Source organism: Protopterus annectens, chromosome 1.part1 (assembly GCF_019279795.1).
Source record: "Protopterus annectens isolate FY-2018-M chromosome 1.part1, PAN1.0, whole genome shotgun sequence".
Taxonomy (NCBI): domain Eukaryota; kingdom Metazoa; phylum Chordata; order Ceratodontiformes; family Protopteridae; genus Protopterus; species Protopterus annectens.
In genome coordinates this window covers 11,997,353-12,019,803 of record NC_056726.1, presented here as the reverse complement: position 1 = coordinate 12,019,803, position 22,451 = coordinate 11,997,353, and the positions used below count along the sequence as shown (strand labels likewise).

The 22,451-nt window shown below is 37.4% G+C and overlaps 1 protein-coding gene across 1 annotated transcript in view; it reads right to left on the bottom strand.

Annotated features, from left to right (window-relative positions):
• DOP1A (DOP1 leucine zipper like protein A) overlaps window positions 1-14,194 on the bottom strand; it is a 2,183,138-nt gene extending 2,168,944 nt beyond the window's left edge. The window contains exon 1 of the mRNA XM_044073353.1: window positions 14,071-14,194. The gene's annotated coding sequence lies outside the window, so the exon portion shown is untranslated. The remainder of the gene's footprint in view (window positions 1-14,070) is intronic.
• Window positions 14,195-22,451: the final 8,257 nt, after the last annotated feature.

Sequence of the window (22,451 nt, the reverse complement as noted above, 5' to 3'; positions counted from 1 at the left end):
GATTAGGTCCATGATAATTCCCTCCATGGCCTTGCAGATAAGACTGGTAAAACTTATGGGTCTGTAGTTCCCTGGGTCAGCTGATGGGCCCCACTTTTGCAGAGGGATGATTGCTGCAGTCCTCCATTCCTCTGAGAGAAAGCCCATCTGAAGGCTGTGGTTAAAGAAGGTTTCTAGTGGCCCTGACAGATTCTGTTTTAATCTATTTAAGAAGCATCCTGGAATGTTGTTGAGACCCATGGAGGCTGTGTTTTTGGTCTGTGGTTATCTTTCACCTGGAAGGTTATATTTGCTCTGTAGGTTGCTTTGGTAGATTTGACCATTGACCATTTCTCCAGCTCGTTTGTTTAGACTGGCGAGTGTCTTTTTGCATTATTTTGTATGTCCCTTCTTTGCTTTGGAAAGAATTATTCTCCTTTTGTTGAATAGCCTATTTATGCTAGGGGTCCACCATAGTGGTTTATTATTGCCAGTAATCATAGATTTGACTTGGATAGGTACTGCCTCCTCTATGCAACTATGAATGTGGCTGTACAGTGCTTTTGTGTTCAGCACACAGTAGGCCTCAATGTCATCCGGATTAGGAGCTGCTTGGAAGTTGTGACTTAGTTTGAGGTAATTGGCATTAGCAAAGTTCTTAACAGGTCTGGTGTTTCATAAGGGTTCTAGGTTAGTTTTAATACTAAAGGAAATCACTTTGTGGTCAGATATTAGCAAGGAGGAGTTAATGTATGGGAGGGAGCAGCATCCCTCTAAGACAGTGAGTACAAGGTCCAAGATATTTGTACCTCTAGTTGGGAAGCCAACTACTTGTTCCTGGATGTTTCTGTTGACGAAGTCCAAAAACCTCTGAGCAAGTGAATTATGGATCATATAAGTCTACCAGTTTATGGAGGGATATAAAGCAAAATACTTCCCTCACTCTACACAAACGTAATTTGAATGACTGGATGGGGCACCACAAATTAAACCCTCGTTTAGCACCCTTGTCCCTTATGGATAAGGGTAACACATAAATCGTCAGCCTGGCCCTGGGTTATTCACACTTAATTGCAGGGCTTAAAACTTAATGGTAATATAAGTCTAAGCTTGTAAAGATCCTCATGGATCAAGAGCCTCACAAGTACAAAAAGTAGTGAACAAATGGGCTCATGTTTGATTCATTTTTATTTATTTCATTTGTGAACTGGGAAAGTGGGTTGGTTCAAAAGATCCTTTTCAGACATGGCTCAGGCAATAAAGAGAATAAAGCTGCACAAACAATAACAAAGAAACAATTATACAGAAATTAAGCATAGGGACATCAGCAAAAACATAAAAGACTGACAATGACCCATGCAGTTAATGGTGATGTTAACATACAGATAATTAAGATATTAAAAGTTGTATATAAATAATCTTGGAGGTTTAAACAGAAAAACGTAAAAATAACTAATTTAATAACACTGTTTACTTAAGTACACAATGATCAATATTTGTAACACTGTGGGAAACACAGCACAACAAGCATACATAAATCAGTAAGGTGTATTAGCAGAAGTATATTAATTGTAAAGTAGCATTATCTGGTGTCTCTGAAGCAATTGTACTTCTTTTAATTTATAGGGTTTTCCTAACAGGTAGAATATTAACTAACATTTTCATAGAGTGACTTTTGAGAGGAAGGTAATTCTGGAGAAGGTCCTCTCGCAAACAGCTCTACAACCATAAGAATTCAGTACCAAGAAGAAAGTAGCGGGAGTCACTGAAGGCCGGTTTGTTAAAAAGATGTGTAGAGTATCTGTGGTACAGTATTTTGCAGGCAAGAGTACTGAAGAGAAGAGAGGCTCTACTGTTCGCTGGATGCCAGTTTGATGTTTCAAAGGTGGTGCAGTTATGTTCTTTGGAGTAATAGAGGTGTTTGGAGAAGGTAGTATTTGTCCATGGTAGGATTCTAATCTGGGTATGAGAACATTAATGGCCAACTTGATGGTCAACAGGCATAGGGGGAAAAAATCATACAGGAAAAAAATCTACTAAAATAGATGATGAAGCTGCAGGCATTTTCTTGGGAAACTTACGGAATACATTACCACTTCAAGCAAGAGAAAACAACTCAACTACCTTCAAAAACTCATACACATCTATTTACAGCAAAATATTAATCTGCACCAGACGAGGCACAACCTAGTCAAATTAACTTCCTAATTCTCTCTCATTTCATTATCATCTAGATCTTACTCTCTAGATCACTCAGCACCAATTGCCTAAACACCTTTGATAACATTTAAGTTTCCCTCTACCCCATTCCCTACCATCATTTTTTTTTCACTTCGTATTTCATACTTTCTTTCAACTTTCACATACCCATCCACTACTCCCCCACTTCTTTAAATGTCTTATACCTTCCCATGCCATCCTTATAGGTGTCTTCTATTGTACCCTTACTCTTTTTATACTTATCCATGTTCACAGCTTTGACAAAATGAAGTGCTTCTCTTCCCAAGATACCATACTGGACTTTTCTCATCACAATTACCTGCTACAAGTATTTTATTGCTATTCATGTCATCTTCAATTCCTTCATAAATTCCATCATTAATGAATAGTGTATTTAACAGACTGTTATGTCAAGTCTTTCTGTACATCACTATCCATGTCCCCACTGAGAACGTGCCTTGCCTAGCTAACAAAATATAAACAAATAAACATAGATCAGACTGTGGTGTGATTCTACTTGCTGAGTGCTGCAGGGAAGGCTCTAACTGACAAGAATGTTTCCTATCCCATTTCTCGCTAGTATTACTTTTCGGGTTAATAAGATTCTCCACTCCAAGTTAAGATGTTTATTGAAGGCTTCCAGGCTTAGTCTGCAAGATACCACCTTTTTGTGTGAGAGAGCATATATGCCAGGAACAGGGTCACACTACATGTGTACACTCACTGGCTTTTGGAGAATTAACCTGTCCAGCACTTATTAAAAATGTGTTTCTTACATTTAGTTTGTTTTGATAAAGTGCATATATTCAAAGCCTCGTTCCGAGATCCAAGCTTTCTTAAATCAGATTATGTGTTGCTAAAAGACAGTTTATACATGCAGAAATATAACTGAATCTAAATCCTGCTATTAATTTCAGTGCAAAATATACACAAGTTTTGCTGTACAATCAAGACCCCATACATAAAGTGCAAAACTGGCATTTTATGAGGACCTTGACATAAGTTACATTATAAGATACATCCCTACATCACATACATGGTCGACAAAATGCCTTAGTGCTATGGTATCACTAAGACTATTCGTGTATTTGATAATGCCCTTTGTTTTTGCATCATGGCATAAACTGAAGCTTACTAATTAATAACAACAAATAGTTCAGGAATGTGCATAATTTACAAACATCACAGAATGCAAAATCACAAACTTTTCACTTTATAAATATGCATGATATAGTACCCTTCTGTTCATTTCAGGCACACATCTCAGGTTATCAAGTGTTCCTGGCATTCCACTAAAGCTCTCAGTGTGCTCAGGATAACAGAGGTGAAGAGTCCGTCTTTCTTATGTCACGCTACATACAAATATGCACACAGGCTCTGCAGCCCTTCAAATCTTATGTACCACAGTCAAAGTCTGTCTTGTATTTCTATCCACTAAAATACTAACAATAATTCATCTTAGATGAACTGCGGAGAAGGCACACATTACTTCCTTTAACCTTTATGGTGAAAGTGCCAGCTCTGTCTGAACTACGCATGCAGTCATCTGCTTCAGTTACCAAGATGCTTATGTAGCACTGAGGTTTACTAGAATTATGTCTTTCACTCCAACGATGTGACGGCTGAAGAACAGCTCAGCAGTTGCCACCTGCATTAACATAAAAACATCTAATTATTTAACAAACATGCTTCATTTCCCAAGCAGAGAGAGACAGGGCATTCTGGAAGGTCATACTACTAAATGACAAACTACTTTCACCACAGACTAAATACTATTACTACTACACATTAAGCAACTGTAGATGCAGGGATGCTTCTGCATGCAACAACTTAACTTTATTTCAGCACTTCTTTTTTAACTCCACAACAGTCTCTATCTTAAATGCAGGACTCAAAACTGCCAGTCACAAAAGCATAAAGAAAGTCAGAAAAAAAAAAACAACAAATTACAAAACTGTCATATTATTAAAGCATTTTTGGGGTCACCTCCCTTCCTGAAACTACCAAACCCTGATATTTGTATATACTAATTCTGAGATCTCTGTACTTCAGAGTGAGTGGAATACCCTATATTACTGCAAACTCATAAGCAGCACATTCTTCTATCTTTTCTCTTGCAGTTATGCTACTCAAAGGATCACCACTAGGGCCCCTGGAACATCAACAGGCACCTATTCAAGGCAAGACAGTGAATTATTTTACTGGTTTCAGAATTAAAAAGTGGGTTTTGCTTGATGACTGGAATCAGGGCTGGGAAATGTAGTTCAGAAAGATTTCAGCTTTAGTAAGTAGCTTTGCTTGGTGAATTACGCAAAAATATACATAAGTTTGCAGCATTTGTAATTTAAAGTGACAATTTGGTTAGGTAGTAGTGGGAATACTGGGTAAAGTAAAGGGATTGTTTTGGTACAAATCATACATCTGCTGCATCATACAGACAGACTTATATGTTTTTTTTTATTTTTAGGCCCCTTTGGCCAGGATGGCCATTTGCAGAGATCCGTTCTCCTTTCCTCCTCCACCAAAAATGGGGCCAATAACCCAACTCAAACTGGTAAAGCATTCAAACCAACTTTGGTTGAGGGAGAAGAGACCAAGGAATCCCTACCTGGTGTCATCTGCTCCTGACTGCATTAATGTTGTGCATACCCAAAACTTCCCCAAGGGAAGGAACAGGCAATGATGTTTACATCTGCCCATGTCACTAGCATCAAAGGCAGATGTCCTGCCCTGTCACTGGCTAGCTGTCTTACACACTTCTGTTCTGAGCAATGGACTGGAATCTGTTCTGCGCCCGGTTATGATACTGTGGTGTTATGATCTGGCCAAACTGAAATAAAAATTAAAAATGTACAGTGTTACTAAAGCCTGATTATATAAATACACACAGACATGTGTGTGTGTGTGTGTGTGTGTGTGTGTGTGTGTGTGTGTGTGTGTGTGTGTGTGTGTGTGTGTGTGTGTGTCTACTTCTAAACTTCAGTTTCAAAATGTCAACTTTCTTATAGTCGAGACCATAAACTTAAGTTTCAAACCATTTAAGGGGAGATCACTGTACAGTGCAGAATGGTATATTTATTGTTTTCCTTGCTGTAGTACGATCTCAGAGTTGGTATATTTAAATTAGCAGAGGGTGTGGGGGTGCAGAGGGTTTCCCCCTGCAAAAACGTAAAAAAAAAAAAAAAAATTTTGACATTTCAAAACTTCGATTTTATAGTCTCGACCATAAGAAAGTCGACGTTTTAAAACTTTGAAATTTAGAACTAGACCTATATATATCACCTATCGTCGCATATCGCCTACTCAGAGGTGATATCTGCCTAACATACAAAGCTACGTCAAACCCAGAGCTGTTGGACATGCTCCACTTAAAGAAATCCCAATCCCTCCGACCTACATGCTCTAGGGACCTAAACCTTGTCACCACAATAAACAGAACATGCCAGAGGGATAGATTCCGGTCCCAGAGACTTCCCATACTCACTATTCCAATCTATATCAAACAAAGCTCCTCATTAGCACTCTTCAAGAATAATCTTGATGACTGGATGGGAAATAGGAAATTCACCCCGGGGATCACCTCTGTGGCTCTGCTCGACAGTGGCACAGGAAAATAATTTTCTTGGGTGGCAAAAGTCAGGGTACCTTTTTGGCTGGGCTTGTATAGGCCCCAGGGCCAATAGCCTAGTACCTATATTTATATATAGATATATATATATATATATATATATATATATATATATATATATATATATATACACATATATATATATATATATATATATATATATATATATATATATATATATATATACACACACACACACACACACACACACACACACACACACATACACATATGTACACATACAATTTACCATACACACACCTGAAAAAGGCTTGTTCTCACTTGCAAAGAGGTGTCAGACTAGAAAGGGTGGGTAAAGCCTTCTGATTATTTTAATTTACTTATGTGTATAACCTGCGCAAAGTGAGTGAGGGGAGTTATATGGAAAGGGGACAGATGGTAGTTGGTGTGGCTATTACATTGCTCAGCTGTCAACTATTTTCTCTCAGCCATCCATAGTTAACAATTAAATTCGTGATTCTGTGCTACATCATTGTGGACTATAATCTCCAAACAGCATTAGTAAGTACAGTTAGATATCCTACACTTCAAGTGTTAGTTAATAAAACAAAATGGTACTCTTCCATGGTCTAGAATATTTAAAAGTTAAGTATGCTCTTGATTTTTTTTTTTTTTTTTTTTTTAATCTCTGTCCCACTTTTATTTACGGATTTACATTCGATTCCCAAGAGGGTTACATCTACAGTGTAGCCAAGTTTTCAAAACTGTCAAGATCTACAACTTTGTGAGGAAAAATAACAGAAAATGTCATGTGTGGCACTATGAAAATTTTGCTTTTCTAGGAAGAGGGAATAAAACCTTGAGAAGTACTTTAGACTGCTGCAGTATATATTAAGGAAGAGAAAACAGAAGTACAATATTAAAAAAAAAAGAAATAAAACAAACAGAATGAGGGGAGAAAGCAATGCTACAGAGTGTTAGTGGAAGAGTTCAAGTAGTTAAGGAGGGGAGAAACTCCTCCTCAGTGGAATGGAAGCATGAATTCCAGCATGTAAGCATTTAAGAACAGAAATAGGTTTTACTTAAATAACATTACAGTGTGAACTTGAATGAACCAAGTGACCAACACTAAGTCCAAAAGCAGAGAAAAAGCCATTCAACTGTACTGCTGTATGACACTGCAGCACATTTACTACCGACAAGAATCTGAAGTTTCCCTGTTGCCTTTTACCAAACTTCCCCTAGTCAGTGCAAATAACACCACAGGTCTCCCCTGAAAAGAAGACAACAGCCAAGTGGAACTAACCAGTTCAAAGATTAAAATAAATAAATGTGCATAGTTATTTGTTGTCTCGCTGTTTCTCTGCATCTTGTCCATGTTGAAAGCTTTTAATGGCAATCCCTGTTAGGGGCTGACTGCAACAGAATGATATGGGTCTAGATTTCCTATGAATGAACAGTATGATATGGGTCTAGGTTTCCTATGAATGATCAAGAAATAGGCAACGACTCTAAAGATCATCTATTACAGATGCCTTAATGTAGTATTTCAGATAAGTGTTGCCGTTAACATTGGTATTCTTAGGATAATGGGTATTTGGGAGAGGTTTCTTTTCCTTTAATGCCTCTTTTTTCCACTTTATGGTGTTGGTCTGTCTTATGGTGCTGGAAGCCTGGGCTCAAAAGAAGAAATGAGTGTTCTTCACATACCACCTCAGCCATGTCAGGGAAGTATTACACTAATTACAGTAATCCAGTTATGATACAGACTGTGGAAGTGTATGTGTAATGTTTTGCCATAAGCAATTCTGTTCCAAGGTGCTGTGCATCTGTTACGTCTTGAGTGATAACTAAGCAAAACAGTTTCCTGGAAAATAGGTATACCCAGTACTGAAGCTGTAACATGAATGAGAAGATGTGATGTCCTTTTGTCCATCTGACAGGTAAAAAACTATTAAAATAATCGCCTTTGAAATACTGGCAAAAAGCGATGAAGATGCCACCCAAACAAGAACACATGTTTTATTACTGACGTTTACAACAGTTTTGGGGAGATAAAGATCAAGTAAATATCACAGTGGAATGAAAGGTCGGATCCTGATGTCAAGGTACATGACAGAAAGCACCAGTTACACTGGCCTAGAGAGGTAAAGCCCCAAGTATGACCCTGTCTACCTAGGTTCGATTAATGCTTCAGGCATCTATAGGAGTTGGCAACGGAAGGATGCCACATTAGGTTCCCCTCAACAGGGCTAAAAGATTGTATCTGCCCCAAGTGGGCTGCTCTGCCTTCTAGAAGTACCACAGGCAGCTCTTAAGTGCTCATGGAGGTCACTACTGCCACAAGTCAAGCTCATCTGCACAGATGCAGACTGACCCACACCCTAAATCCAAACTTTCACATCCCAGGAGTTAAATGACTAAATCCTCCTACTGGATGGGGAATAAATGGATCACAGAGTTCTCACACTATACTGGATAGGGAATGAATGGATTATAGGTTTCTCACCCTATTCAGGAAACAATCAAGTCTTTACTCAACCCCACAGGAGGAATGAATGAGTACACTGGGGTCTATGAGGACAGCCACTGGACAGAACATCTGGGCAAGGACCTAGGGAATAAAAAGGGGGGAAAATGAAAATTTTCCCTCACAGCTGCCTGCATGATGGTAGCACTACTGGTAGTATTGGCTGCTTAACACCTGATACAACGGTAGCTGAAAAAACGAAAAAGGAAAAATCCATAGCAAAGCATTAACATCTGAAATCGGTAGTGCAAATGTCCTGGGAAGAAAAGCACCCGAAAAAAAGAAAAAGGAAAAATCCATAGCAAAGCATTAACATCTGAAATCGGTAGTGCAAATGTCCTGGGAAGAAAAGCACCAAATGCTGCACATGAACTACAACAACTCTAATTTTTATAAGACACTATGTCCAAACTACAGGAGAAATACGAGCCAGTCTAGGTCCCATTACAAAGAATATTTAATCTGGGTATGTGTATCCTGGTAAACAGGAATATAGTACAGTTAATTTCTTAAGGTGTAAGCAATACACTGAACAGGATCATCATGGATAAACTATGATGCCACACTTTGTAAAATATAAAGTGCAGTACTACATTAGGAATCAAAGGTAGTCACAAAAGTAGCTAGATGAAACTCTGCAAACAGTGAACAGGAAGTGCAACACTGAAATTTGGGGATAATGAGACAGGAAGTGGGTATATCACTGTCAGAATGGAAAGGCAGTTAAGCAGAACTTGCCATCTACCTAACTTGTGATTTGACGTGAAGGCACAGAGGACATATGCTGTACACTGTGTGCTGAGGAACGAGGTTTGAATCTTGACTGCAACTAGCACAGAGGAGGACCAAGACTGTGCTATTAATGAGTTTGATTCTCTCAATTTTCATTTCCCAACTGTGTGACCTTCAGCAAGTCCCTTTACTAAACAGTGCTTTGGGGTAATTGGGAATGTAGGCTAGGCTCCTTAATGGTTTCATGACCTACACGCCTAGTAACTACCTATGGAAAAAGGTTTCTCACTGTGCACTTGCTTGTTATTTGCTAAGGCACATCTATTAATTATTATCATGTGCATTCCTTACATTTAGAAACACTTAATAATCCTACAACAGCACCACAGTGTGGTCTAAAGAGCCTTTTTTAGGATACAGAACAAATGCTGCTTTCCTGCCTCACTTGGGCTGCGGAAAAGGTCTGGTATTCAGTTATATGAGAGTTAAATTCCAGTTTTTAACATCCATCATATTTTGTGCTTGTGAATCTCTTGTTCAAGACCATAACATTTAAATGCTGTTAATGCAAGTAATAAGATGTTTAAAGACAATAAAACTAGAATGTGTTGACCACTGCACCAGTTTCATAACTCTTGGTCGCACCTTATGATACAAAATGCTTTTCCAAGTACATTTTAATTCATAGCATGATATTGTAACCCTCTCTATATATATATTTTTTACAGTAATCTAGCTCAACAGGTTAGCCACAATGACAACCATAGGATATTAATACACCTTAAGAAGTTAACTCAGTGTTCTGTTGCTATTCATCACGTGGAAAAAGGTTAGATGTTCTTAGTAATGAGATCTAGAATGATTATAATTTCCCCGTATCTTGCATTTAATAATATATACAGGGACATATGTCTACCTGGTAGATCACTTGAAGACGATTAGCAAAACAGTAGTCCAAGTCTACGTGTAAAATAATTTATTCTTAAGAACTGACCTATTTGGGGAACTTCCAAGATGGCTGCACATTGAGTAACAGCTTAATTCTAGTTCTCTCAGTGTGAAAATAGAAACTTTGCAGATAAAGCCAGTGGACCTAGACTTCTGGCTAAATTTCATTAACTGGCTAGTAAATGTACTGCCTAGATGCCAAGAAAAAAGAAATACAGAGGACCTGAAGGAAAATCATCTACAAAAGGTAACAAAAAAGACTGGGACAAGTACTGCAGCTGTGCAAAGCAAAAAAAACACTGCAAGCTCCAGACACGACTTCCAGTAACATAGATGAAAGTGTAAGACAACTGCACAGAGACCGGACTAAAATACTGTAAATGAAACTGATTGAGTATACCATCTCAAAACAATAAAAGGCTGGAAAAAATTGAAGAAGCTTTAAACAGGTATTTAGATAAGGTGGTAAAACTGCAAAATTCAAATGTCAAAATGAAGAAAAGGCTGGCTGAATATGAAACTGCACGCGGTGGTGGTGTGACCCGCGGTGGTGGTGCTGCGGTAGCATTGTCGCCCCACAGTAAGACGCTGTCCGGTTCGATTCTCAGCTAGAGCGTCTTCTGCGAGGAGACATGCGTGAATGGGCGTACCTTCGTTGAAGGTTGTGCATCAGGGCTGGTAACTCAGTACGTAAAAATCAACTACCAATCATTAGCGGACCGGAGTTCTGCTGTGGTGACCCCTAACCGGGAAAAGCCGAAAGACAACAACAACAACAAGAGGTGTTTCAAAAAATAATTGAATTAGAGGACAGAGCACGTAGTGAGATTTTCTGCTGTACCCAAGAAGCTGGAAGGAACAGACTGTATTGATTTTATGAAAGCAAAAATAAGCAACTGGACTGGTATTCCACAACAGGAAATGTGAACTAAGGTAATGATTCTGAGAAATCTGTGCAAAAGGACAAAGTACTAAAACTGGGAGACAGCAGAGTGTTCACGAAGAATGACTACTCATTGTACACCAGGCTGAAGAGGAGTAAATTTATTCCATTACTCAGGGAATGTCAAGAAGCAGGCTTGAGACACTGCTGTACCCAGCTATCTTCAAAATAGTTTTCCCTGAAAGAACAAAATCATTTTTGATGAAGTACATGCTACAGAAGAAATACAAAAGTTTGCCCAACAAAATGTGAGCTATGAAACAGAAGGAGATTCTGCTTTTTGTTCTTCTGGTAATAAAGACCACAGACAGACTTTGCCAGTGAAACTTTTACCATTGCTTCAAATGAAAATGATTGAGAGAGGAGAAAAAATCATTAGAGTTGACTAGAAGAATTGAAAGTATATTGGAAATGAAGCAGAGATAGTGTTTGGGAGGTGAAGACGAACAGGGATAGAACAAGAGAATCTGGAAATATTGGTCTTCCTTGGATTTTGTTAAACTTGTAGGGGACTCTAAAGCATATACCCTACTTCGTGTCATTACTGTTTAGAAAAATACTCAGGAGAGGGGCAGAGGAGGGAAAAAGTAAACTGTAAGTAAAACAGTTTTTTTCTTAATAGTACTGTTTTAAAATTGCATGATTTTCTTTGCATGTTATAAGTTTTTTTTTTCAGTTTTTTTAATTATGATGGGGATACTAATGTAAATAGGTGTTCCTGTTTTTATTTCTTTCTCCTTGTTCAGTTTTAAGAAATATAGGCACTGCAATGCAACAAAAAAAAATCTATTTGCAAGTGGGCACCCTTGACACTGTGGCCCCTACTAGGGCTGCAGCTGTATACTTAAACGTACAAGCAATCAATATGCAGATGGAAACACTCTTCATAAATATTACTGTCATGTGGAGAGTGCAGCCTCTATAAAGAATACTAAGACACAGTGATCTTCTGAAATTAGATTTTTCTAAAAGCAGGACTGCTTCCTATAAGCAGCCATGAATCTTTCCTATTATTTTCCATGCCAAGAGAAACTTTCCAGAATACTGCAACTTCTCACTACTTCATTTATGATATGGTGACAGTACAAAGATCCCATCTTTCCAGCATCACACACCTCACAGAAAGGTGACATGGCTGTCCTACAAATTACATTCAGACCTCTCACCTGATGTTTCTCAAAGTTTTGTTCCATTCCTCCTAAAACTGGAAATCATTTTGAGAATTTCTAAGATAATAGTGCCAACATTTAAATAAGTCCTTAATTTGGGGCCTTTTATTTAGTTATTTTTTACTTTGCTCCAAATTCTGTTGGTAAAACATTGAAAATTCTGATTACAGTATATTTAGCTCTACTAATACTTTTATTCACTGATGTCAGTTGAAAGGCATATGTCCCACTACTTAGCTGTTTTGTGGCCATCTAATAATGCAAGCTTGCTGAATATATGGCATGTAATATCAACCCATTTCCATGGGAGCAAATGGTGTGCTTCTCCATTGGTCGCATGACTGATTACATGGTATCACACAATACACTCATCATCATCAATCAAATAACTCAAGAGTGCCCCAGACCCCACAATCACATAAATGACCACATAATTAGTTGCTGTTGTTCTCTTAAAGGTTCTTAATTTTAGAACTAATATCATACATTAATTTTTTTCCTGTCCAAGAATATTTTCTACCTAATGTGCACATTCTTCACTGTGAAAAGAGAAGGAAACAAGTGATGTGCAAAGGAATAGTGGCACACAGTTCTGACTCTAAAAACCAAAGCCAGGGGTTGAGGTTATGTTTCACAGAGATCTATACCTTTATTCTGGAGTACTAGCTAGTGCAGTTACTATAGATTATTAGTGATGTTCAGACCAAATTTACAATTAACAGAAAATAAAGCTGTGCATCACATTACTGAATACTCAAAGCTTGAAAACGTTCAGTGCTTTCAAAACAACCAGGAGAATCTGTTATGCTCATAACAGCAACAATATGTGGCACTTGGCAATATTCCTAGATCACAGCAAAAAACGTCAAACTTCTAAACATTCACTGTACTCAAGACTGACACACATACGTTTTCTGTAAAATACAAAATGAAATTGGCTGTAAAGGGTTCATTTGAAAGCACATATAATCTATATATCCCTAAGGTATTACTACATTCTGCCTCTCCTGGGCACAATCAAAACTCAGTACAATGAAATCGAGACTGGTCACATACAATTCCAATAAACAGCAATCACGGAATGCAATACTTAATATTTCAGTAGTATAAGAATCTAGCTATATTAAAACTCAAAAGACATGGGCTATCAGATTCAGTATAACAAACAGAAGGTTTCTGTGACAGATGAAGTCTGAAAATAAGTAATCTACCAAAGTACCAACAGGCTAAACGGTCCTCCCTTGGACTGGTGTGTATGTGTCTATGCGTGTGTTGGGAAGATGTTAACACAGGCACCAGAAGTGCGAGTGAGGTAATTTCACATTTGTTTTTAAAACATTCTTACGGTCTATTCTGGTGCATTTATTACATCATTTTTTCTGCTCAGCTACATATTACGTGCATGTTTACCGCTAGTCTATTTTAAATACATCACCAAATGAAGAAAAAAAACATATTACTGCATCTGAAACTTAATTACATTTAACAATAGACTACATTATTTGGTGCATCTATTTTATAAGCTGATAACTGTGTCAAAACAGTGGGAAGGACCCGCCTGTTATTTAAGTATTGCACTGAATTGAATTGATTCCTGACAAATGTGGTTACAGTACGTGTATTTCTCTTCGCAGTATAAATCGTCACATTTGGACAGCCCATCCAACAGCCATACCCTCTATTTTCTCTCATTATTTTCAACATAATTTCAGTGACATTAAAATAATGAGAATGACATATTTAAATATACCACTGGGATTCAGTATATTTTACACAAAAGACAAAGCTTTCATTGAAAACTGCGTAAAATGGCATTTCACTCACTCAATCAACCATTCTATTGTTGCTAAAACTATAGAAACCAACGCACTGTACCCCAAAGTCCAAAAGCGAGTTGCAGCTACTAGATAAAACATTACGCTTCGCTTCACTGACACGCTGATGACAACAGAAAGCATACCTGATTATTTTCTAGGACCTCTACACAAAACAAGACAGGTGTACACTATAGACCCCTTCCCTAAACATATAGAGCTACAATCCCAACCTGGACGTAATTACACACTCTATTGGCAACGGCTAACTACACGTCCGTGAGGCTGGGAAGAGTACTTCCGCACATGCGCCGTGGAGACGGGGTGCTTCATTATAGCGAAGACAGTTTGAGTTGTGCAAGAAAATATTGCTTCGTTTCCTTTAATTCATCATAAGAATTGGTCTGATTAGAGGAAATGTTTTTTGCCAATTTAGATGTAAATGATGTGTAGGCTGCTGTCCCAAACTGGATGAGAGCCTGGTATGGATTATATAAACTACCTTGAAGTAAAATGAGGTGTATATCTTTCATTATCGGTAGAAGTCGTAGCTCGTTTCTTTTCCAAAATGGTAAATATTGCAACTCAGAATGTGGAACAAATGGTCAAAATGTGGAATACTTGCCAACAACGTACTAATAACTTCAACTAAGAAGCGCATGGATGGTTAAAACGTGTTACGTGATAATTTTTACGAAACGAGTGTGTATTCACGGAGATTAGTGAAAACGAATTTTTAACAACTGGATGTGTGGAAGGCCCTTTCAGTGAGAAACTTGTACCTTAAGACTCGAAAAGAACGTTATTTGTAAGCAGGATCACTCAAGAGGTGTGCTAGAAAAGAATCCTAAAGGATTTTGTGCCTCCATGGTACAGTGGGAGAACACCATTATCCAAAGAAAGCTCGAAGCTGTTTTCTGAAGTTTACAACTAAAGTGATCCCAATTTCGTATAGCTGGATACCGAATCCAAAGCTGATAGTTTTGTTAGTGAAGGTTGTTGCCCTGGTGAAGATAATGTATTGCTCAGACATTGGAGTCTTGTATCTGGATGTTGCTTCAGCTTGGGATTGGGAACGTTCAGCAAAATGTTAAATCAGTTAACTCTCTCTTGAGAGTTACATTGCCTTCCCAAAGGCTATTTATTGTCTCATATTTGGTTGTTTCAGTTTGGAGACATTGAGCTAGAGATGTCGGAGAATTTGCTGTTTTCAGTGATGGGATACTCCATGTTTCCACAGGGGCATCCGACCGTAGTCACCACTGTCTCTCACTTGCTGAACTGGGCTGGCTTGAAATCCCTCCCCTCCTTCAATGATATCAACTGTCACTCGCCCCCAAACTAGTAAACCATCCATGAAAGGTCCCATCCCTCCAGAATCTACTCCAACCCTATCGCACCACCAGACTACTAAGATCCAGCAACAAAAAATCACTTGCAGATCACTAAAGCCAATAACTCTGCTGGTGAAGCACTATTCTCTTGCACCATAGCCAAATTATGGAACTCCCTCCCACCCACAATTACCTCCGTATCATCATGCACCCACTTTAAAACTTTACTAAAAGCGCACCTAAAAACATGCTGGCTATGCCCTTTCATCTCCCACTCTAATATCACCCACCCCATCCAAACACTACCTTTCTTTCCACTCCACTAACTACCTTGATTATAGCAAGCTCAGATACTCGTAAGCCAGTACTTATTATACAGCAGGAACTTCTTCTTGTAACATTTGTTAATGTCTGTTATGTACTTCACAGATACAGATTCTAGTTGTAATTGTCTACTGATGTACTATGTTCTTCATCTGTAAATATGTTGTAAGTAATTGCTATGTAATCCAATGTAACTACTGTCTGTTTATTTTAACTGTGGAGCTTTTCTCCCCGGGCCTCCACTGAAAATGGACCTACGTCCAGTCGGACACTCCGGTCAACAAATATAAATAATTAAATAAATAAATGTAATTTGTATTTATTTATTTATTGACCAGATTAGTCTTGTTTGTCTTTTAAGTAAGGCCTGATATGTTATTTATTCAGAAATGGAAATGTGGCTAAGATGCTTGGGGTATTTTTTTTTTTTCTATTCTTTCACTGCAGGGTAATGGGGCACCAAGAACATTGGATAGAGAGAAGCATGCTGTGGAGTTGGAAGCGTGGAAGATGTTATGATAAACTTGTATCGTAATGGTTTGGAAGCATAAATTTTAGAATGACTATTGGTAGTTCCAGGCAACAAAGCTGAGGTAGGAGAAAAAGTTTGGTCAGATGTGATTGAGTAAATCATAGCTGAAGCAGAGAAAATTTCCAAGATGAATGGGGGAAGGGAAGCAAGGTGAATTTCTGCCTACTGTGTAATCGTTGGTACAGCAAGCAGTAATACAACAGGGTTTAGTGACTATTCAGGAATTGCATGCTCTGCTAGTCACCATTGCAAAATGAGGCCGGAGAGAAGGAAAGGTAGTGCTGTGAAATCTGCTTTGAGAATGGCTGCAGTGACAGTACTTGCTAAAAATGAAGAAGGAAGATTTGTTTTACTATTCAAGGTCGGAGCTTTCAAACACCAACGCAGATATAACTTATTTTCAAACTGTTGCAAAGCTTTCAGGTAAAACGCGCTTTTTCAGTATGCATTGAAAAAGTGTGTTTTACCTGAAAGCTTTGCAACACTTTGAAAATAAATTATATCTGCTCTTATGTTTGAAAGCTCCGACTTTATTTGGATTGATTTTATGTGCCGCTGAGCCTTCGTTTTGCAATCTTTGTACTGCTTGCTGAAATTTAGTATTCAGGGTCTCAGATGCTGCTAAACCTCTAAGAGATTTGTATGATTTTTGTATAGCTATATTACAGCAACTGAAGGTAAGTTTATACAATTTGAGGTATCTGGTGCACTTTTTTTCTGGGTGCATGTTGGACTGTTTAACCTTTTTAGAGCAATTTCAGACGTTGCCATGGTTGATACTCTGTTATAAACAGAAGGAAAACTATACATATTATAAATAGGAACATTTTAATTCTCCAGAAGTTGATACTGGACTACATCAGAGTAAAATGTGACTTTTTTTCAGAACTTTGCAAAAGCAAGAACAGAAGGGGCATTTGGAGCAGGGAACAGGACTGTAATGTACTGTTGCAACTTACAACAGTGTGTGCCAAACTGAATTTGTGGGTATGGGGAAAACATTTTGCATTTGTTGTAATGACACCCCTAAACAGTGTTTTTAAATATGGGGAAAACTGTCGCTTTCAGAGTGCGTTGTACTAAAATCTCTTGTGAAAATTGCAATAAAAGGGACACCAAAAGGAGAATTGTGTTTAAAATGCTTCAGGAGGAAGGGTAAAAGGATATGGTACAGCAGGATAATACACAAGTGAGAATGGAAATGTAAAATATTGTTGGACAGCAAAAAGAAATGTTTAATTAACAGCATACAAAGGTAGGCATGAAAGATGTGGATAGAGGAAGGGATAATGGTAAGATTTCTGAGACTAAAGTAATTGTACAAAGGATGTGTCTGAGATCTTGAACCAGTACAAAATAAGATACAGAAACTGATTCTTAAGACACACACACAATGTATAGCAATGAGTCAATAAAAGGACAAAAAAAAAAAAGAGTAATCTGAATGCTTGTCAATGATAGTGCTGTCTTGCAATACTAATATATTAAAATATTTTAATACAAGTTTATGGATATTAGAGAATAAGAGATGATGCAGACAGATGCTTTTGTGGATTTGGAGGGTTCCTGGGCAGTGATTAAGAGAAATGCATGGGCTGGTTATTTTTGTTAGGCAGGAACTGTATGTGTGTTTTTGTACATGATATGAGAGAGCCCTAATAATGTATGTCTTATCTAAATTGGGATCATAAAGTACTATGATCCTACTTCATCTAAAGGGAAGTGGGAACATTTTATATGAAAATTAGAAAATGGCATGAAAATTTTGAGAAATCAGAGTGGTGAAAACCACAGTTGTATAATAGATTCGTCCAAGGCCTTAAGTTTTGTAAATCGCTGATCATGTGATGCCCAAGCCATAACCCCCCCCCCCCCCCCTTTTACATGGAGAGCTTCTCTTATGCCCAAAAAATAGGTAAGGAATGGTAGTGTCTGACTGGGGTGTTTTTCCATTATAATATCCATAAATACCACAAAACCTAAAGACCACGTCTCAGTTCATAGTCACAAAATTGACAGAGGCTTTTTTGCTGATGGCTGCAAGAACTGCCATTAGATCCTTTGTCCCAGGATTCTCAGCATTGATTATACAACACATAATATTGATATCAACTAAGTGAAATAAGTCTACAAAGTCCCTTATATGTATTTTTTCCTTGCAGTTCACCAGGACACGCACAGTAATGCGAGAACCTGGAGATATGGGAGACAAAAACTAAGAGATAATGAGGTCAAGGTCAGACAAAGAGGTCTGTTTTGCTGGAATAGGCAGGACAACTGTAGTCTGCTATGATAGAGATAGTGAAGAGACTGGACTAAAGAGAACCCCTTCATTGGTGGCTACTAGATAATGCACATGTGGCACCAAAATTCCTCCCCAAGGCTATGTCAGATATTCTCGCCTTACTCTCCACAGGAAATGAGTTGAAAAACTCTTCAAGGTGGACTTGATGACTGACCCCTATCCATTATTCCAACCTCTGATGCCCTTTGTAAGTCATTATCTTCATGTCAGCAATGCTGTCTGCTCCAGGAGTTGAATTAGCCCCCCCCCAACACTGGTATAGCATTCTTAGCCCTTCTCTTCGTCATAGGATTGGACCCAGGCAATGTCTGCTCCTCTGCAACTAGCAAGGATCTTTTCTTGCTAACTAAAACTTGATTTTGTGTTTGGGCCACCTCTAAATTAGGAAATAAACCTTGGGCTTCTTGGGTTATCCAATGCCATCTGTCTTTGAGCACCTGAAGAAATGAAGGACCCGAAATTGAAGTTTGAGAGATTAATAATCTGTGAGAGAAAAAAAAACTTCATTTAGCTGTTATGAAACCACTCACTTCTCGTAAATAATCTGAAATACCCTAGATACCTACATAAAATAACACATTAACGAAAGGGTAATTATTACCAAAAGTTTTGTTTTTGATATATATATTTATAAGTAAAACAATTTCCTGTCGTGCTAAGATTGAAAGGCCAATATATTAAGTAACTAAGACAAGTAGATGATGCCAAAACACCATGTAAGTTCTGGGTGTAGTGCTGCTTTGGAATTCCAGAACATGGTCCTCTCCTGTTGTAATAGACATTTCTGTACTAGCCCCCAACAAAGCACTAGTAGACATTAGCATAAATGAAGACTGTGACTTATTTATGTCATGAATTAAAAAGAGGGGGGGTCTCTTCCAGCTAAAGCCCAAGTTCCCCTTCATATTTATTATTATTTATAACATTATTAATATTTATTGTATATATACTTCACCTGTTACTAACCAAAGGTGTCTGGTATAGGAAAGATTAGAACTGCCTAGGTTTTGTCAATGTCACCTGAACCCTTTCCATCGTTATGGTAACCAACTTTCTCTTGCTACTACTTCAAACTACACTGCTGGTCAACCAACTTAAAGTTCTAAAATAGCAACATTGAAGTAACTTGTATACCAAAAGTAAAATGTCCAAAATAATCACTGAAAAGTATGAAAATATACAAATCTTGACTAGTCAGCCTTGAAACATTGATGCTACCTTCTCTAAGCCATGCTCAGTATCACTACACTGTAGAGCAGGTAAGTCTGAAACTTCAAATGTGTATCATTTAGTTACTTCAGTGCTCTGATTTGACAGAAAACCACAGTTTTGAGAGGAACAGTTCAAAATATGAGGTAAAATTATGTACCTTCTGAAACACAATTGAGAGCTATGATGAACAGAGGACAGTCAAGAAATCAAAGACCCCCACAGCACCAACAATACCATAACCCCAGCTATTACCCCAACATAAGAAACTTTTTTTTTTTTTAAACTGCATTATAGAAACCACTTTTCCCAAACCATCTAACAGCATGACCTACTTGCTTGGTCGCCAGCAAACTGCTCTATCTCCTGAAGGATGTTGACGCTCACCCATGCCTGTGATCCTGTGAGCCACTGCCGAACATGTGAAATAGAGCAAGTGACGCTCAGAATAAATAGTTGAAATCGGCTTCCTTCTCCGCCCCCTCTCATCTCGTGGACAAGTGGACTTGCATGTAAGCCTTTGTTAAATAGATTTTAATATCTAGACTTACTAATTGCTTAACAATAATGCATTACAGGCTTAACACAAGTTAATCTGCTGGTCACTGACTTTCATATATATTACAAGGTATTTAACACATTTGCCTTCCAAAGTCATACATAATTTGAAATGAAAATCACTGTTGATAGTATCAACATATGCATCCACTGCACTAGGAACTTACATATCAGCAAAATGCACTGCCTAATGATGACTATCCCCATGCAGCAATACATTTGAAACATGGCTATGAACCATAATTCTGACTGCTACCTCCTCTCTACCAGTAATGTTTTCACATGCGTAATTGTTCACCTTCTAAATGCCCATTCTAACCAAAAGAATGGTCAAACGTATAACATTCTTAATTTATAAAGTTTTGTAACAGTTTAATATCCATGTGTTTCACAATTTTTCAAGCAACCATAATGTAACTGCTGTGCTTTCTTAATTACAGACCAAGAATGGAAATGATGCTAATGGACACGCACATTTCTTGTACTAAAGGTAGGTTGGTCAAGAAATATAATTAACTTGCATAGTTGATTGATCTGCAGACTGCAGTCCTTCAGTTGTGGATTAATGTAAGATAGTGTTGGAGTTTCTTGAGCTATTGAAATTGCCAAGATTTTGGCAAGTAATTAGTGACATAATACTTGTTGTATGATTGGTAAAATTTAGTACAGTGTTTTACAAGGTGTAACTGACTTCATTTTCCAAATGGATATGTTACATTTAAATGTAATAAAACCAAAAGTGGGAAATGCAACCAAACTGAAACGGAGTCAAAAGGCAACCACGAAACGAAACAATCGCCACCAGGAAGTCAGCCAAAGCTCTTTATTCCAAAACCAAGCAGACAAGGCTGTCACCAGCCACGAAAAAACATGTAAACGCCTTAATCCTCTGATAACGGACAGTATGCGTTTTCGTCAGATTCTCGACTTCTTCAGACAATCAGTACATTCAATTAACACAGTATATATAACGTTGACCATCAATTGATTAATTGAAATTATTCAAAAATTTAAAGAGACATTTAAAATTAAAATTAAGAATCAAGAAAGTCATTTCAAAATGCCATTTAAAATATTGCACATATGACTGTTTGTAGAATTCATAAAACATATGTATATAACATTTGAAAATAAAAAATATATATGTAATTACATATTTCCATTAAGTGTTTCAAAAGGCATAAATTCATGATGTAATAATAATAAAGTGCTACTGCAAAGAAAACAATTCAATATTCACATATTATGCTACCACTTGAGATAAAAAACACAACCTTCTTGATATAAAACCTATGAATTCTCATATGTGAACATTAAAACCTATGAACTTCATAATGTTTTCATAAGAAAGACTTGTTAAAACTCATAAAATCCCATAAAATAACTTAAGATAAAACAAAGAAATAAACAGTGTGAGCCTGAATCAGGTGTAATGGAGCCCTCTTGTGGTTGTAAAAATATATAGCCAGTAGAAACAAAATGATCAATAGTCAGGAATACTTTAATTGTGATACCAAAGGGATAGTATACCTGGCTTTTTGTGAAACAGGTGGGGCGTTCTATATAGGAAAATCTGAAAGAGCTTTAAGAAAAAGAATCTATGAACATACTTATGAAATATCTATTAAAAAGGAGAGTAATGCTCTATATAAGCATAGTAAAGTATGTAAAGATTATAAATTCAAGTTCTTAGTTATAGAAAGCATTTTAAAGGATGTTAGAGGAGGTCCTTGGGAGACCAGAATTGAATATAGGGAGCTGTGGTGGCAAGTGGCCCTAAATGCAGATAAATTTCCAGGGCTTAAAGACAATATATCTATATTACCTTTACTCAAGTTAAGAGCTGCTAAACTGTAAGATTATTGTTTTGCAATAATAATTTTTACAACCACAAGAGGGCTCCATTACACCTGATTCAGGCTCACACTGTTTATTTCTTTGTTTTATCTTAAGTTATTTTATGGGATTTTATGAGTTTTAACAAGTCTTTCTTATGAAAACATTATGAAGTTCATAGGTTTTAATGTTCACATATGAGAATTCATAGGTTTTATATCAAGAAGGTTGTGTTTTTTATCTCAAGTGGTAGCATAATATGTGAATATTGAATTGTTTTCTTTGCAGTAGCACTTTATTATTATTACATCATGAATTTATGCCTTTTGAAACACTTAATGGAAATATGTAATTACATATATATTTTTTATTTTCAAATGTTATATACATATGTTTTATGAATTCTACAAACAGTCATATGTGCAATAT